The sequence below is a fragment of the Alligator sinensis genome, unplaced genomic scaffold, assembly GCF_000455745.1.
Source record: "Alligator sinensis unplaced genomic scaffold, ASM45574v1 scaffold238_1, whole genome shotgun sequence".
Classification (NCBI taxonomy): Eukaryota; Metazoa; Chordata; order Crocodylia; family Alligatoridae; genus Alligator; species Alligator sinensis.
The window spans coordinates 564,042-570,750 of NW_005842603.1; positions in this window are offsets into that span (position 1 = coordinate 564,042).

Below are 6,709 nucleotides of genomic sequence, written 5' to 3' on the forward strand. Positions count from 1 at the left end.
TGAACTTTTACTATGCATTTTCTACTTCAGGAACAGCTTTGTGTTCTGAAAAAGTATTTTATCTACCAAGGACATAGAGTAGGTTGTTTAGGCTGGGGGAGATCGCTTGTTGTTTAGTTGTTTAATTGCTGGCCTCACTAGAGGAAAAGCTATATCAACAAAGTTCTGGAGCTGGAAGGGGGGTTACTTGGGAGGGAGCTGGAAGGTGGGTTACTTGCTGGGCTTGCTACACATTTCATCACATCAGCAAGTTTAACCTGTTACGTAGCTATATAAGGCAGACACCCACTGGGGTGTGGGTGCTTGCTTTGCGAACGATTGCCAAGCGCCACTTTCTGCGCAGAAATAAAGATTAAGTTGGATCCTTCACCCCCGTGTGTTTACTGGCACAAGCGCACCGGGCACGAACTCACTGTCCTTTGGGGACAACACTGGGACTGCCCTGCCCTGTGTTAAGTGAATCCACAGGGGAAGAGTCAGTGTAAATGGGCAGAAAGCTGGATAGCCAGCAACAACAGGAGCTGTTGGACTTAATAGAAGCCTTCCAGGCAGTATTCCAAGAAACCCCAGGATGAGGGACAGGAATTGAACATGAGATTAGAACTTCCCCTGGTGCGCTGGTTAGGGAAAGGTGGAGGCCAATACCCCAGTGTTGGCAACAGGAGATATGACAGGAGATAAAGAAAATGCAAAGACAGGGAATTATATGACCATCCCAGAGCCCTTGGCATAGTCCCATTGTGCCGGTGGCCAAACCTTACAGGTCACTGCAACTGTATAGACTTTAGGAAGCTAAATGCTTTGACATCCTTTGACGCCTTCCCTATGCCGTACATTACCCACCTCATTGAGAGGATCGGTGAAGCAAGGTACATATCTCCCCTCAACATTGCCAAAGGGTACTGGCAAATTCCAATGTGCCCTGTGGTTAGCACCAAGACTGCTTTTGGAACCCCTTGGGGATCATTCGAGTTTATATGGATGCCCTTTGGGCTATACAGTGTGGTGGTCACCTTCCAGAGGCTGATAGATACCCTGCTTGCACTGCATGTGTTGTATGCGGCAGCATATATCAATGACATCATTATATTCACTCCCAGTTGGCACCAACACCTTAAAGCCCTGAGAGCCACCCTGGGAGAACTCCAAGCAGCAGGCTTGACCACCAATCCAAAGAAATGCAAGTTAGCAGAGAAATGGCATATCTAGGGTTTCGGGTAGGCAGGGGAACAATACGCCCCCTGACAGACAAGATTGAAGCCATACGATGATTTCAGGAGCCTCGTACGCACAAACAGCTACTCTCCTTCTTGGGACTCATTAATTATTATTGGCGGTTCATACCACATTTTGCAAACCTCTCCAAAACCCTTACAGATGCACTGGGAGGGGGGCCGGCAGCGCTGCTGAAATGGACACCAGAAATGAGAACGAGCGTCAAGGAACTAAAGGAGGCAATGCACCACTATGATGTTTCATAGTTTCATAGTAGTTTGGGGTCAGAAGGGACCTGAAAAGATCATCTTGTCTGACCCCCCGCCACTGTCAGGAGCACACGCTGGGATCACACGACCCCAGGCAGGGGGTCATACAACCTCTTTTTGAATTTACCCAAGGTAGGAGTGAGGACCACTTCCCTAGGAAGTTGGTTCCAGACCCTAGCCACCCTAACAGTGAAATAGTGCCTCCTAATCTCTAACCTGAGCCTATTCTCCAGCAGCTTCTGGCCATTGTTCCTCATCACCCCAGGTGCTGCTGGGGGGAATAGGGCCCTCCTATTTGCTGCTGATTTCCCCTAATGAGTTTGTAGGCAGCCACCAAATCCCCGCTCAGCCTCCGCTTGCTGAGGCTGAACAGGTTCAGGTCCCTCACCCTCTCCTAATAGGGCCTGCCCTGTTGCCCTCCAACCAAGCAGGTGGCCCTCCTCTGAAACCTTTCAAGGCAGGCCACATCCTTCTTAAAGTGTGGTGCCCAAAACTGGATGCAGTACTCCAATTGTGGCCTGGACCAATGTCATATAGAGGGGGAGTATCACCTCTCTGGACCGGCTTGAGATGCATCTTTGGATGCACGACAAGGTGTGGTTGGCTTTGCTGGCTGAGGTCTGGCATTGGTGGCTCATGTTCATCTTGGAGTCAATAATGACTCCAAGATCCCTTCCCACCTCTGTGCTCATAAGGGGAAAGTTCCACAGCTAGTATGTATGCTATGGATTCCTTCTCCCCAGGTACACCACCCTGCATTTATCTACGTTGAACCCGATTACCATCCACCCACTTCTGTAGTCTGTCTAAATCTAATTGCAGCCTCTCCCTTTGAGCGTGCCTACCTCTCCCCACATCTTGGTGTCATTGGCAAATTTGGACAACGTGTTTTCCACCCCATCATCCAAGTCACTGATGAAGATGTAGAACAGTGTGGGCCCCAGGACCAAGCCCTGGGGGACCCCACTATTCACATCCCACTGGGTCAAGTATGACCCGTCCACCGCCACTCTCTGGGTACACCCCATCAGCCAATTTTTGACCCATCCAACTGTGTAGGCATCAATGCCACAGTCACTCAATTTATTAATGAGAATGGGGTGAAAGACAGTGTCAAAGTTATTCTTTTTTAAACAAATCTCGTATTTAAATATGTTCTCCAGTCACAGTTAGTTTTAAATAATAATATAATTATCATTATTATTGTTGTTGTAATAGCTTATTTCACCTTTGATCAAAATACTGTGCAAGAGAAATCTATATAAACTGGTGGGTTTTTCACCATGTTCTGTAAAAGATCAGGATAAGCCTCACTGAAATGTCCTGCAGTAGGTAGTTCCACTACCCAGGACCCCCAGACCAGAACTCTATACCAGCAGGTCTTTCCATTTTCCATCTGGATTGGCAACTTCTCTCACGTAAAGTTCATCTACCTAAAAAAGTTTATAGAGAAAGAGACAACTAGACTCAATGACCCAGAATGCCTCTTTTAAATCCTATGATCCCATTTTCCTATAAATAGTAGGCAACCGTTGATCCTCTACATCATGGTGTACACATAAGAGGTCTGTTTAGGTGCCTGGTGGATCTGCTTGTATTGAGTCCTGAAAACATCACGCCAAGGCAAAAGGGTGAAGGACTGACGGCTGCCCAAGACCTACCATCCCCACTTCAGACCACTGAGACAGAATCCAAAGGTCAGACTGACTATAGATGTTCAGGTCCTTGATGCTTGTAGCTTTTCCGAGACCACAACAGATAAGAACTGTTGCTGACTGCCTAATACCTCAGTGAGAGTGGGTTTCTGTCAGGGTAATGTCCTTAGCCTTTCTCCAACCAAGCAGTAACCATGAGGCACTAGGGGCTATGTTTTTGAGGCACACTACACACTTGCCTTACTCTGGAGGTTGCAACATTGTAGGGTTTTATAGGGCCACCATGAGTAGCCCTACCAAATTGCCACCAGGCCATCCAGTTAGGTGCAGTTTATGACCATACCCAGGACCAAAAATAAATAAATAAATATCCCCTTATGAAAGGATATAATACTCTGAGGGCCTAATAAAAAGGTTATTGGATTAAACATAAATTGTTCTATTGATGATAATGGTCTTTGAATAAGGTCCCAGTTAATGTGGCTTAAGTAATATTATTGGTCTCAATACAGTGGTAACTGCATGAAGTTCTCTTGTCTGTGTTATTAATAATGTTGTTGTTTTTGTTGACTAATTTTCCATAAACAGACAGCATGCTTCATACCAATTTGTTTTTTACCCAAAATTATAAGTTAAATTGTTTGTGCAGCCAAATTTCAGTATATATTTTGTATGTGAACTGATTGCTCTTATTTTTCTACTTATTCCAGGAGACTGGTCCATAATTCACATTGCTGATCTGAGATTTTTTTGCTTGCAAATTATCAGTGGATGTTATTTGCAATATCTATCACACATAGTACACAAAGACTGTCTTAAAATGGCTAAACTACAATTATTGTGTGACATTTTTGTGTGTCATTATTCGTCTTTCATCTGCAAGAGAAGGCTGAGAGGTGATTTGTGGCTGCTTATAAATTCATTAAGTGCGGGGGGAGGGGCGGCAACAAGGAATAAGAGATGCTCTGTTTACCAGGGCACGCCTTGGAGTAACTAGGAATAACGGCTGCAAACTGACAGAGAGCAGATTTAGGTTAGACATCAGGAAGAACTTATTTATGGTAAGGGTTGCCAGTATCTGGAATGGGCTTCCAAGGAAGGTAGTGCTCTTCCCTACCTTGGGAGTCTTTAACAGGAGGCAAGACATGCACTTGGCGGTGGTCATCTGATCCCAGCGCTGTTTCCTGCCCAGGGCAGGGGGTTGGACTCAATGATCTGCTGAGGTCCCTTCCAACCCAAACATATATGAATCTATTAATCTTGTGAATAAAGTCCATGCTCACCCACATATTCAAATTTAAAGGAATCAAGAAGACCAGCAAAGTAAAGTGGTGGGATTTCCTCACAAGAATATACCTGCAAGTTTTTTTCTGTGCTCCTCCAGCTATAATATTAATAACACTGGGGCTGAAAAAAACATACTTGAGGGCAGAACTTGACTTGATTTTTATTTGAAATAAGCAGATATTTTGTGTTAGAAAGAAATAGTACTCACCTTCTGAAATAGATTTGCTTTAGAAATGAGGAAAGAGAGATCTTCCTGTGTTCTACTTCTTCAACTCCAGAGTAACAAAACAGTTGTTATGATACATTGGAAAGACTTACCTATAGCAACAGAATCTGCTGCTGTACCTATTGCTGAAGGACCTGCTGTGCCAGGTGTTCCTAAATAACTTACCCCTGCTATTTTCCCTGCTGTGTGAGCACTTCTAGCATGAATCGACTGACTGAATTCCTAGAATGATTATGTTGTGTACCCCCTGAGCCATATGGTGACTGGGATGTCTTGAATCAGGGATCATCTTGTTATATAGATAAATTCATATGCCACATAATATATCTGGTCCAGTAATCAACAAGTTTAACTATTCATTATTATGCAATTTATGTTACCAGTTGAAACATGTTTTCATAGTATAAGTGTAAGGTGCTGATTTATCTATGAATACACTTCTTTATAAAGTCCAGAATTTGATATTATCAAGTCTTCAAATTAATAAGAAATCAGACATGAACATTTTTTCTAAGTGTTCTCACCAAGATTTGCTGTTCCTGGGTTTTCCCCACTGAGAGCTTTCTGTTCCAGATCCTGTGTGTCCCTTTTCCAAAAAAAGCGACTCCTGCCTCCTTCTTACCTAGAGTGGACCTCCTAGATATTATTTTCAACAGTTAAGGTCTGCTTCTAAGACACAATGCAATGCCTCATGGGGATTCTCCTGGAACAATGCTGCCTACATACTGTTCCTTGCTGAAGGCCATCCCTGAAATCACAATTAAGTCACTGCTACCAGATTTGGAAAGCACAAACATTACCCTAAAACATTTAAAAAATATCATTGACACTGATAATTGGTCTAATTTCAGTGATGCTGTAAATTCTTTGCAGAAGTAGTATGTTACCAAGTATGGAACATGCCTTTCTCATTAAGGTATTTTAATAGCAATTCACAGTTATTCTTTGACTCCTTTTATTCTTTAGATGTCATATATATGCCCATTCCAAGTACGACCTCATGTACAAAGAGGAGGTCTCACTTGAGCTGGGCAATATGTAACATTAAAATATTTTAATCAGTTAGGGCTGCATCTGTACCAGGCATGTCCTCATGCCTCATGTGAGCCCAACCATTTCTTAGTTCCTGGCAACCTGACCTCATTAGTGTCTCCCTTTTACCGCACATATCCTTCAACCAGTTAGACTAATGCCTGTCCATATACCTTATTTGTTATATAATCTGGTAGTCACCAGATATGGGCACATCCCTTTATGTCAGGCTGACATTCACCAACCCTCTCAGGGGTGCTTGCAACCTTTGGTCAGTCTAGGTGAGACTCTTACACTCTCTCTCTTCCCACCTGCCACAACTTTGTTGTTGAAAGGATTTTGCTTTTATTTATTAGAGGTGTTAATGAAAGGGAGGTGGTGACTACCCTGCCTCCACCACGACTGACCGCTGGTTCCCGCCCTAGTTCCCGAAGCCACGAACAGAAGAAAAGGCCAAATGACTAGTCTGAAGAGATTCCTCTCTCTCTCTCTCTTTTTTTTTTTATTGTTAAGGCATCTATTGGATTTAATTTTCAGAGGATTGGGTCCCGGTTGTCCCTGGGATTTATTCAATGCTTCTCCCAGCATCAACTTCCCCATGCTTCCTGGCGGACTGGGGAGTTTCCTTTCTCCTCCAGGTTGATTGTGGCCATGCCCAGCTTAATTGGTGGTGCATAGTCATTTAATGAGCCAGAATACATCAATGAAAAGAAAAAGTAGGATGTGGGAGGATGTTGCCTTCCCCACCCTCTTTCTCTAGCCAGCCTTGGCTTTCTTTTCCCTTGGGTCCTGAGTTGCGGCACCCTTGGAGAAGCAGGGTTTCATTCCCTTCTTTTAAAGAGGCTCTATCCTTCTCTATCTATTTCCTCTTCTTGCCATGGCTGCACCTATCTCAATTGGTGGCCTACGGTGATTAATCAGCATTCCCAAACAAGAAAAAAAATTGTAGCCAAAGGCTCGGGAGGATATGCCCTCTTTATCTCTCCCACTCTTCTCTCTCCCTCTTACTTTCTTCTTCTTCTCTT